Source organism: Harmonia axyridis, chromosome 5 (assembly GCF_914767665.1).
Source record: "Harmonia axyridis chromosome 5, icHarAxyr1.1, whole genome shotgun sequence".
NCBI lineage: Eukaryota > Metazoa > Arthropoda > Insecta > Coleoptera > Coccinellidae > Harmonia > Harmonia axyridis.
Window position 1 is genome coordinate 27,926,426 of NC_059505.1, and position 13,520 is coordinate 27,939,945.

General features: G+C 32.5%; 1 protein-coding gene across 1 annotated transcript in view; it reads right to left on the reverse strand.

Annotated features, from left to right (window-relative positions):
• The window catches only part of LOC123681176, a 70,772-nt gene extending 58,139 nt beyond the window's left edge, over positions 1-12,633 (reverse strand). The window contains exon 1 of the mRNA XM_045619414.1: positions 12,358-12,633. The gene's annotated coding sequence lies outside the window, so the exon portion shown is untranslated. The remainder of the gene's footprint in view (positions 1-12,357) is intronic.
• Between the last annotated feature and the right edge of the window lie 887 nt (positions 12,634-13,520).

Here is a 13,520-nt window from a genome sequence, read left to right on the forward strand (position 1 = left end):
CATAAACCTCAACTTTTATGGTATAATTGATTATGTCCAGCATTGAAACAACAGTTAGGTATATTTGATTTTCATTCCCTGAAGGCTCTTGCGATCACTTCAGGTCAATCAGGTCTAATTCTGGGAGTTTCAGGAGTCCTTGAATTGTATGAGGGGGCAGACTCAAGTGCGGGATAATACACGCTGCTACAACTTATACGTACTTACATGACCTACAACCCTTCACTATGTTACAACGGTTCTTCAGATCTGAGGAGGCCACATAAAATCAATTATCTAACATCCGGTATGTTCAGAATTTCATGAGAGGCTATCATTCGAAATTCTCACAGATTAACTTCATGAATAACTTCCAATAGCAATTATTGGTTTATTATTTTCAATTATAACCCTTTTTGGAAATGTTCGAGGCAAATAGTAAAAATAATAACCTACCTGAATTTTACAGTTTACTTTGTGGAGCTTTTCTCGGAAACTAAAAATAATCTTCGCATAAAATTTTGTACAAACACTGCAAATTTCACACTATGGTTTATTTATTTCCTCTTTCAATGCAAAATATCGTTGACAAAAAATTATTTAAAATTATCAATCTAAAAATGTTCAATGAATCGCGAATGTAAATTTCAAAACTTGATATGTCGGAAATTAATACAGTATCATCGTTGTAATATACAGGGTGTTTCAAAATTTCAATGTGAACCTTGCAGAACGTTTTAGTATGGCTCATTTACGAGGTATTTGAGTTCTTGTGATTTTCAAAAGATTTCTCTCCCTACTTCGTTTTTCGTCAATTTTTTCTACCTTGACCAAATTTGATTGAAATTTTGAATTATTTTCGTGGCCAGCGAGAAGTCCGGACCCAACACCGTTAGAATAGACGAAGCAGCGAGAACATTGAGAGTATATTTCAGCGGAAACTAAGAACTGGATAAATAAAAAGGGAGCACATGCTTTGATAAGGAATGGTGGAAGTTATTTCAAAAATAATTAATGAATTCATTTTCAGATGAAATTTTGAGTTTATATGCAATAAAAAATATTTAATTCATTACCTTCTTTTCTTTTTCCTTTCACATCAAAATCTGCTGAAACAAAACTAGTTCCTTCATTCCAACGAAAACTTTTTAAGGAAATGAAAAAGGAATTTGGCAAGTGTTCAAAATTATTATGTCCTACATTAATTGTGGGATTCGAAAGTTGCAGGCAAATTTATATTAGAAATATACTATTATTTTCTTCATATGGATGCCTTGGAAGACATTGGTTTAAGGGGCAATGTGCTTGATCTGATGAAGAGCTTTATATCTAACAGACAACAATATGTCAAAATAGGGAATTGTATAAGTGACGCTTTCGAGGTAAAGTTTGGAGTCCCACAAGGAACTGTATTGGGGCCTATATTATTCACTATTTATATAAATAATCTACTTGAGTTGGATAGCCGTGGAAAGATAATTATTTTCGCAGACGATACAGCCATTTTATATCAAGCTGATAGCTGGAAAGAACTCAAAGACCAAGCTGAAAATGACATGAAATCTATCAAAGATTGGATGGATTATAATTTATTGACAATTAACTTCGAAAAAACAAAATATATCACATTCTCTTGCTTAAATAGAAACTTACCAGACTATGAAACACTGAAAATTGATGAGAATTATGAGATTGAAAGAACCGACTATATCAAATATTTGGGCATCATTATAGATAGACATTTGAGATGGGATAAACATATAGATAACCTCAGCAGAAATCTCAGGTGTTTACTCTATAAATTTAGACTTCTGAGAACCTTTCTGGACACAACCAAACTCAAAATGGTCTATCATGCTTTAGTAAGTTCACGATTAAACTATGGTATCATAGGGTGGGGTGGAGCAATGAACACACACCTCAAAAAAATTAGTATAATACAAAAAAAATCTTGAAAATAATCTTAAGAAAACCTCATACCTACCCGACAGATATTCTCTACACAGAAGCAAAAATCTTCGACATAAAGCAGTCGTTTTATCGTTCCATTGTGGTATATCAATTCAAAAATAAATCAAGTCTACAATCTCTGACACATCAATATGACACGAGGAACCATGGCACTTGCTACAAAACTCCATTTTCAGCTAAAACAGTTGGCCAACGCAGTTTTGCTTATTTGGCACCGAGAATGTATCAGATTCTACCCAAAAGTCTAAGAGAACTTCATAATCTACGCCTCTTCAGGAAAAAATTGAATGAATTTATTGCAAAGTACCCGAGAAATGAACTCGTCAAAATAATAGACATGAGAAAATAAACATTTGTGACACTGTATTATGTTGGTACCTTCTTATATCTTGCGTTTTATATTGTATATATATATATGCCTTCATTAGTGCACATTTGATCTATACCATTTTATCTGTGCACGCTTTGTAGGTGTGCAATGTTTTGTTTGTACATTTTATTTATATAAGTATTATACATTTTTATCTACATTGTATCTGTTCCTTGTCTACATTTTGTTTATACACATTTTTTAAAATAGAATTAGTATTAGTATAGCAGCCAATATCTTAAATCCTGACAACTCACGCACAGGCAATCTGCCTTAGTGAGTTTTTTGCGGTTTATTGAAACAATATTTTAAATGTTATTGATTTTTTATACAAATTGTACTTTTTCAATAAACTATATATTATATTATATTATTATTATTATTATATACCAACTTCCAAATCACTTATTCTTATTCAACATCTAATACTGCATAAAGCATAGTTTGGCTTTTTTCATACATATTATATTTTTCTCTAATGAACATAAAATTTAAATCGAACTTGGTCGAAGCAGAAAAAATTGACGAAAAATGAAGTGAGGTGAGAATTTTTTTTAAAAACTGAAGAACTCAAATACCTCGGAAACTGTTGATGCAATTTTCATATCAAATATTCTTTCAATTTCCGAGAAGAACTCTGCACAGCGTACGGTTTTCTTATTCCATTTTATTCTATACATTCCAAAATGTGAACTGTGCAAATTGGGGGGTTGAAAATTTTTTTTCGAGATCGACCAGACAAAACTGTGACAGATTGAGCTTTTCAAATGACCAACTTCAGATACTTTCTCGACAGAAAGTATATTGTGAACAAGCCCCACATAAGTCCTTCAAATTAATTACTTTCGTATTAAAAATTAATGATATGAAAGTTATTTTGGAGGTTAATTTCAAGTTGTCACTCATATGGGTGGAAAGGATGACTTTCCTAAGGTTCATTTTTAATTGAATAATTCAAGAATTATAAAGTTTCACCAAGCATTCGTGAAGTTTGCAAACTTTGTAGGGCAACATTAACTCGATAAATGCCAGGTGAGCAATCTTCTTCCAGGTGTAAGAACTGGAGTCTGCAAGATTGAAATTAATCGAATTCATTCTAAGATATTCGGACTTTTAGTGCCTATCAAAATGTCTTAAGTCACTTCCTTATTCATTTCAGAGTTTTCCTTAATAGGAGAGAAAATACTTCCTCTCGAATCTTTATTGAATCAAGTGAGATGGAATCCACATCAAAAGTATATCGAGACAGAAATGAGGTCGTGGGTAATTTTCTATTTATATAGTATTCACAGTGAGCAACAATATTTAACCCAACAAATCATACATGAAGAGTCAATAAAGTTTTTCATTATAGTATGAAAAATTCCTATACCTTGAATGATGAAGTGTTATTTGATGGAGTGCCCAAATTTCAGGGGGTATAATTTTTCTATGGAATTATTTCTTCTTGGGAGCTGCAAAAATATTGCGTTCAAAGATGATATTTTGTCATTTTCTTCGAAACTATTGCAGGTATATTCATCAAATGTATTATAGATGCTCTTCGCAGCTGATAAGCCAAACTCCTTTTTGTTTTCCAATTAGCACCACTGTGCTCTCTACTCACGAGGAATTAAAGCCATTTATTTTCTTCACAATACTTCATTGTGTCAGTTCCTTTCAAGTATCTATATAAAGCGATGTCTATAATATCGAAAAGGAAATCTGTATTCACTTTTGCGAAGCAAATGGAATTCCTTTGTTTGATATGCTAAAAACTGCATGTAGTTTGTCGACAAAGAATATATATTGTAGAACTACCTTCGATGGAATCTAATAATGTCTGTTTTCCCTTAAATGATTTTCCTAAAAATGTGTTAATTTTGAAAGGCCGTAACTTTGAATGTTACAATAAATTTATATTATTGATAATTATTTGGTGTTTCATTGACAATAAACGGTATTTCTTCCATAAAGAGTGAGTTAGTTCTGATAATATTAGGCGTTAGGGGTGCCTTTTCATTTTTTACTCTTCATTCTTAAAACTAACATAAGGTTGTTCCTCTCTACTGTGTTTGTCAACATTTCCTGCAACAAAAATCTGTCAACCACCTTTACTGAGCGGAACACATGTGTGTAAGCCAAATTGGTTTTCGTTAGGTTGCCTTTTTATTTTTTACTCTTCATTCTTAAAACTAGCATAAGGTTGTTCCTCTCTACTGTGTTTGTCAACATTTCCTGCAACAAAAATCTCTCAACCACCTTTACTGAGCGGAACACATGTGTGTGAGCCAAATTGGTTTTCGAAGCAATACTAAAATTTTGCATGCCCTTCCGCCGTTTGTTTCTTGTGGTGTGATGGGTAATCATTCTTCGATTGTACGCAGTGCCATGTTGAAGTTGGATTTTTATGTTTACGATATGTTATATCTATATATTCCGATATTTTTGACTTGTATATGTATTTGTTTTGTTTTGCTGCTTTTTCTTCAAAAAAAATCTTTGAAACAATTGTAGTAACATTAAAGATTGAAACATTCCAATATTCTTCTTTCAGAATTTAATTTTTTCACACAGGATTGCAACATTATTCATCGGAAGCAGAAAGTTCTGTATAATTATAAGAGCAGGTCCTGTTTTTTTTTGGGGGGGGTTATGAGGGAGGTCATGCTGTCATCGATGTTTTTTCCGCAGGGGCGCCGAAAAATGATTTGCTTCAGGCCGGCCCTGATTATATTCTGCTTTCGTTCAATGGCTTTTTCTCAAACATTTATCGAAATTTCAGAATTTGAAAATTCTCATGAGAATCCGTTTCGCAGTTCATGTGTAGACGTGTTTATTCAAGATTTAAAAATTAGAACTCTGGAATGCTTAATGAAATTCTTCAACTAGACTTTTGAACAGAACAAACTACATTGGGTTTTTTCATATATTTAGTTTTAGTTCATATTAAGGATGCTGAAATTATTTCTCTAAGGTAATTCGGACAAGTGATTTCGGAATAATGAGTACCTAAATACTTCAACACTCAACAACTACTCACTCAAAACTGGTCGACTTTGAAATATTTCAATAAGAGTATAGCTACATTTTCATGTGAAATTGCGATAATTGTATAATGATCATAATTTAGAATAATGGTAAACATTGATTTACACGCTGTTATATAGGTTCTTTGTTCTTTGAATATATTAATAATTCAAAGGTTACTTCAGACAACAATGAGATGAATAGAGAGACACAATTCAGAAAAACTTGTGAAATTTCTTGAGTTTAACAACTAGTATGCATAAATGAATTGAATGATTATTCAAAAGGAGCAATTGTGTACATGAGAGACAATATTATGATTCTTCACCATCAAAATCTAGCGCATAGATAACCAAGAAATTGCTGCCACCTGTCATCGATTCATTGTTAATTATAGTATACGTAATTACGATCTAATGCTACTTTGTTATTCCTATCTTTCGATTTGTTGCTAGTTATCCCTGACACGAATACGATATTGTATTTCGCATAGCTATCTATGATATTTGAAGTTTTAATGTTCAATTCATCTCGAGTGTGCAATCGCTGAATTGAAAAGCCTTGTACTCAATGAGTTTACAGGTAATTAGTAAAATATTCAGATATATTGAGGCGGAGAATGTGAATCCATAAAAGTGACAACTTGAAAGGGACATAATCGGAAATAGAAGGAGAAATAAGAAATTTTTGTTATAAGAAAATACGGTTCTTGAAAAGGAAACAATTATAAATTGAAAAAAAATTAATGAAACGCAGAAACACCACTTGAGAAATACCACTACCTTCAACTGTAATTTGTGAGCTTTCACTTCAACTTTGACTTCAGTTAAATAGTTCTTGTTTCTTTTTTCAGTAAATTTTCTGTCTATCTCATCTCTTATTAGTATTTCACATTATATATGTATATCTATAATTCAATAATCAACATATTATCCATTTAACAACAGTGCATTGAAAAATTCTAATTTCACTCAGTTCCAGGTTCTAGAAAACAAAATAATCTATCATCATTAATCATGTAAGAAGGATCCCAAAATAGACAAAAATTGAAAGCCATGTTTGATGCTTGGTGCAGTTGTATCAGTCTACGAATTCGTTGATAAATGTAAGTTAGATAACATGACAGCTTACTTCATAAGTGTAAAGATAAAAAAACCGGTTGATATCATTGCATGTTTTAATCTATCTAACAGGCATCAGAGGCATCTCATTATATTCATTCATTTACAGGGAGTTATTATATTTATGCGGAAGCTTTTGAAATTTAATTTTTTAACAAGAGCTGAGACCAAGAATTGTGAAGAAAATTTTTTGTTGACATAAGTTTTCAAGCCTTTGACATCATAATAATTTTTTTTCTCTGACTGATAGCAAATATTGATTTTACAGACACATATCAACCAGCAAAGTATTACTTTTCAGGCCTAGGCAGCAAATTGATTATTCTCAATGCGAATAAAACTTTATACATTTTCTGACAATCAATATGTTTTGCCACCTTCCTCATTTCTGGCGGAGTAAATACTTCTAAGTTGCTATCACTGTCCATAATTTGAATATATCCGATATTTTTCCAAAAAACTGTCAGATATTTCATAAGTTGTCAAACTATAATTATCACTACAGGAAAAATAAAAAGATTGTGGAAATTGTAATAATTTCCAAATCCAAAACATTATATGTTTAACTCGGCAGCAAAGTTGTAGATTGACTACCTTAGCTGAATTCCTAGCCTCGCTACGCTCGGCAATGAACTATCAGCCGCGGCAATAAATCTACAACTTTGCCGCCTAGTGAAACAAATACCTATTTTCACTTGAAATATGTCAACTTGGTAATGAATTGGAAGAAAAAAAATAGTTTACTTGGAATATCTTTCCAATAATGTTTAGCAATCGATATTTGATTTTTTTTTTGAAGATCAATCAAGATCTATCGACTTTTCCCTAAGAGCAGAAATGAGATATTCTTGTTTTTTTCATGATATAAAGGGAGTTTTCAATATTTTTGGAGAATTTTCAAAAGATTACCTAAATCATCTTCAATGCTTTCGGCGCTCATCCACAACTTTGCTGGTCGATACAGGTTCTGATTGCCATGATGGCTAGAAATCTAGCACTGTTGCAGATAGTTATGTCGAAATCACAATTACTAATAGGAGGATAATTGCTGAGAGGATTCTTGTGGGGAAATATTCAGAAAAAGAAAACTAACCTTCAACTTTCAGCTAGTTGAAAGGAGTAAATGTTATTTTACCAAATAATAAAATCCATTCACTAAAATCTTTATATATTATTAGCATGTATTATAAATGTTTTATGTTAGTTATGTAGTATTATTAATGGAAATGTTAATATCAACTATGATAAAATAATCTTCAATTGAGTTGGCTCTGCTTTTTCAGACAAGGAAGTCAGAGACTCACACTACTCCCGCTTTTGAGTGAGTATAATAGCTTATTACATATGATCGTGCAAAAATAGTTATTCATAATACAAGTGCAAAAGGCATTGATATTCTTCGACGAGTTCAAAATTCAAAAACGAGCCACGAAGTGGCGAGTTTTTGAATGAACGAGTGGTAGAATGAACCTTCTGTACGAGTATTATACATTATTTTCTCTATTTCAGTATCGTAATGAGTTAATTACAGTTCTAAAAACAGTGCTGTAATGAACTCATTACAGCATCATTTTCAGTTATATTTTTCGTTTTATGGTTGTCTCTAAAGTCTTTCAATCCTATCAAATTTCAACAAACGTCAATAATTATCAACATAATGTATAATTTGGATATAGTGAAATGATTTGCAGCATTATTCGCAATTTCTTTTGATTCTGATGGTGTTAAATAGATTTCGTCAGACATCATTCATGAATTTAATGCGTAATTTTAAATTATTTAAAAATTCGAAACGTACGATTCAAATTCAAATTCCGTAATCTGTCAATTTTCGTAACAGTCACACCAACTGTCAAGATACAATACAAAAGTCACTAGGATATGAAATCAGAATTTTTCATTGAATTTCGGCAATATTTCACAAAGCTTGACTGAAATAGAGAAAATATCGTCTAATACTCGCTGCAGAAGACAATTCCAACACTCTTGCGTTCGAAAACTCGCTCCTTCGTCGCTCGTTTTCGAATTTCGCATTCATGTTGGAATAGGAGCCCATTCTGCAACTTGTTTTAGAATACACTATTCTCTAATTCATTGCATTTTTATTGAAATTAATGAAATATTTCCATAAATATCATTTAGTGATTTTTGCATTGAAAAATATTGGTTGGCAGAATGTATTTCTTTAAGACAAATTGATGAATTGGCAGATAAAGCCGTGGCGGAAAGTTCGGAGTACCAACATATAATAATAAAATATAACCATGGAAACTGTGCGTTTCTGATATATTCTCGCACGATTTTGTTCTACAAGATGTGGAAGAATGAACGGAATAACCACAGAATTAGAGAATAGTTATTTATAATACAAGTGCAGAAGGCATTCATATTCTTCCACGAGTTCTAAATTCAAAAACGAGCCACGAAGTGGCGAGTTTCTGAATGAACGAGTAGTAGAATGAGCCTTCTGTACGAGTATTATACATTATTTTCTCTAATTCATTGCATTTTTATTGAAATCAATGAATTATTTCCATAAATATCATTTAGTGATTTTTGCATTGAAAAATGTTGGTTGGCAGAACTGATTTCTTTAAGGCAAATTGATGAATTGACAGATAAAGCCGTGGCGAAAAGTTCGGAGTACCAACATATAATAATAAAATATTACCATGAAAACTGTGCGTTTCTGATATATTCTCGCACGATTTTGTTCTACAAGATGTGGAAGAATGAACGGAATAACCACAGAATTAGAGAATAGTTATTTATAATACAAGTGCAGAAGGCATTGATATTCTTCCACGAGTTCAAAATTCAAAAACGAGCCACGAAGTGGCGAGTTTTGGAATGAACGAGTGGTAGAATGAGCCTTCTGTACGAGTATTATACATTATTTTCTCTAATTCATTGCATTTTTATTGAAATTAATGAAATATATATGAAAACTGTGCGTTTCTGATATATTCTCGCACGATTTTGTTCTACAAGATGTGAAAGAATGAACAGAATAACCACAGAATTAGAGAAATAAAATTCAGCATCCCGTAGCGGCCTTAATACTATAGCTTTAACAGTCTTATTCTCCTGTGTTTCTGATTTAATTTCATGCATATCGAAATCAATCTCCCCATGTAAATTTAAAAAAATTGTAAGTAACAATTGAAAGATTTGGTTCCATCAATGTGGGGGTAAACCCCCATGAGTCAACTTTAATGGCGCCAATGGTGTTGACATTCAATTGAAAACGTTTGTTATGATTATTATTTCAAATTCAACCTTCAAAATCATTCACGTCCATTTGGAGCCACCTGTTTATAGTAATCTCATTATAACTCACTCACAATACGCATCAACCAGGTAGGTATAGCTTTCATTTTAATCCAAGTGAAGGAATACAAATTTCTATTTCACAAGTAGCTTATTAAAAGAACGAAACACTTATATCGGAGATGCTCGAACAATTTCAACTCGTTCTCCGAAATTCAAAGGTTAATATTTGATAACTTTCTTCCTCCGCCAAGCATTCGGAGCATCTGAAATGAATTTTGCAACGATTATCCTCAATAAATACCCCATTCGTGTCTGCCGAATATCCCCTTTTGAAATTCAGCGTTTCTGAATATAGGTTTAACGTCTTCTTGGCTATCGATACTTTACTTCTGAGACGTGAAAATGTTTTGGTGGTATATTTGAATTTATTGCACCCTTGTTCCAGAACAAGCTATAATTTTTCACAAATCTCTATAGTTTTCGAGTTTTGATTCATGAATGGTTTTAAATAATTGGGCTCGACTTACTGATGACGAAGAATTCGAGATCAAAATCAATTATAATGAATAAGAAAATATTGGGAATATTGGCCACAATTTTATTCTATTGTTTGATTTGTAACAACGCCGACGTTTCGAAACAGTTCGTTTCTTTTTCAAGGCTAAAAAATAAATAAATATATAAAATATATTTATATATATAGATTTATATATTAATAATATATTTATATATTATTTATTTATTTATTTTTTAGCCTTGAAAAAGAAACGAACTATTTCGAAACGTCGGCGTTGTTACAAATTAAACAATAGAATAAAATTGTGTCCAATATTCCCAATATTTTCTTATTTATTAAATAACAATGGATGATAACCAAGTAATAAAATCAATTATATTCTTGCATCCGACTGGTCGTCAAAACATAATTTGCTTGAGACTAGTAACTTTCATGGTGGATTCAGGATCCGAATATCTTAATTCATTTCGTCAATAGCTAAAATCCGTTTTTTTGTTCTGGACTCAACTATAGAGGGTTAGAACTATTGAGGGGCACTACAGGGATATCGAGAAACGTTAGAAATACAGGGTGGCTTATATTACAAAAAAGTTTCGTTATATAGGGATTAGTGTGTTGGTTTTAACAGTTCCAAAATATTTCATTGGTTCCCAAAAGATATCTCGAAAAATCTGAAATTCGTGATTTTATTTTTTCTGTATAACTGATTTGTTACTGGAGATCACGTAAACAATGGAAAACACTGACGACACTATTAAAATCTCTTTATTGGATAATGGCTACAAACCAAATTTCGTGAAGTTATCTCCAAAAACAAATGAGTTATACTAAAAAAAAAAGAAAATCTCGGTTTTCAGTTTTTTCGAAATATCTTGGGAACCAATGGAGATATTTCGGATCTGTTCACACCAACACACTCACATCCCTCAATAACGCAACTTTTTTGTAATTTAAGCCACTCTGTAAATAGTTCTAACCCTGTATATGAACTCTTGTTTTCTCAAAATTTGAAAAAGTTAATCTGATAGAACTGAAATTCAGAAATCATTTGAATAGCAAATAGCAAAACGAATCTTTGTGCAGAATTTCGTGAAGATCGTAAATATCTTTTTTCATTTTTTGTTTCTCTAGCCCTTAGATAATACACTGAAATTTGGTGTTTCTATATACATATACAGTTCATCGATAATATGATTCGAAAAAATCTGCTACTTATGTAGCTTTCAGATGGAAAAAATTAATCACGTTGTTTTTATCATAACCCTGTGAATCCCCTAATAAGTTTTGGAGAATGGACTCATTCGCTTCAATTTTTTTCGGTTCTTTGTAGCGGATCGAAGAATTGCCAAGTTGTTACAAGAGGTAGTTATTGTGCATTTATTGACATGCAATTAGGAATTTTATGTTCATCATTGGCGCAAATACGGGTAATGATTTTTTTCAAGGAAAAATGGTACGGTACTGAGATTTTTCTAGCTAAAAATCATTTTTCAATTTCTCGTTCAATCTTTGATAAATTGAATCTACACCATGGCTTCTTTCGTATAGGGCTCCGCTTTCATGCAAAAAATTCAAAAAATACCTAATTTTTTTTGAAAAACTACCTATTTTCAGATAGTTCTTGACAATGTATTCAGGTTAAGATGTTTTTTTTTGCCTAATTACGGTACCCCATATGAAAAAAGGCATTAGAAATTTTTGTCGCTAATTGAATGAGCAATTCAAGGATGATTTTTGTTTTGAAATATCTCAGTGGCGTACCTTTTTTTCTTTCATTGAAATTGAAGTCAGCTTTCAAAATAACTTAACACACCGTATCTCTGAATACGAAGCAGTTACGAACAAAAGTTATACAGGAAATTGTCAGCATTTTCTTATGCAGTTTGTCGCACTTATTCTCAAACATCCTGTATATGCTATTTGGTTTCCTGAAGAAAAATGTTAAGAAAAAGTAATAAATGATTGTGTTCAATATATCACTTATAAAACCAGGAAGTTTTGACTTCAGAAGACTGATAGAAGTACTTTGAGGTCAAAATTTACATGTGAAATTTCCTGAAAAAATTAAAAGACTTTGCGCCAGTGCGATGACATTTTGAATAATTTCAAACACTCACTTCGGGTAGAAAATGATATGCAAGAGTTGACAAACAGCTATTCCAGTTAAGGTGGTCGCACTCACGTGTATGTTCACCGACTGTCAACAAAATTAAAACACATATCACACACGGTGAGGTATCGAGTACGTAATACCACTTACTGCATTCTCCGACACTGCGGTACCGCTGCACACAAGACAATCGATGGTACTAGCAGCGTATGGTTGTAACGACAGAATGTCTGTTGGATGAGGAGAGTGGTACCATGGCCTACTAATACGAGTTTCCAATCAACGACTGATGACCCCAATGTATAGTTGAGTGGATAATGCAGTACTATCTTTGTAAAGAGTTGCGATGGACAAGCAGGAAGCATCTGAACGTTATGATAGGTTCGAAGCTTCCGAAGATACTCGGTGATGGTCTTTTCCGTGGTCTGCGGAACAAGCCTTCTTTTTTTGAATATGAATGAGAAGACTGATTACTTTCTAAATAGGTACATCAAAATAAAGCCAAGAATAACTTGACTTATTTAAGCATTAGAGTAAACAATGATCCGATTATGGAAATAAGTGCAACAGAGTATTTCGAGATTGAATGTTTTCATATATTCGAAGAATATCATGTTGTTGAAAAAAAGCTGACTTGACCTTCTGATGTCGAAAACTTCTGAATTTTTGAGCACTCGTCATCTTGGGGTATTTGCTGTTAAGGAAATATTGAGTTTTTCTTCTTCAACATTCTGCTTTATTTTCTAAAACTTTGGTCCATCGATCAACATTGGCGTACAACTTTCCTTCCGCCGTTCTTTCCGAAATTCGAGGATTTATTGTGAAAAACTGGTTATAAATTCATGATTCAATATATTGTTCATCGCTGGCCACTACTTTCTCCCATTTTTCCGGCAGCGTACGAATCACGCGTTAAAAAGCTGCTAATCTTTTGAAGCGATCCACGAATTGATCCAATTTTTTACTTCTTTATAAGACCAGAAGTGCTGGTCAGCCAGGCCGTGTGCCATTGATCGAAACAAGTGCCGTACATCATCTCTCGGCTTCAACTCGGAAGGCACCCAATTTCCTTGTTTCTAAATCATTCCCATGACATTCATCCGTTTTGAAATGGCTTGTTGCGTCACTCTCAATGATCCTGCCAATTCTTGTTTCGTTTGACATGAGTCT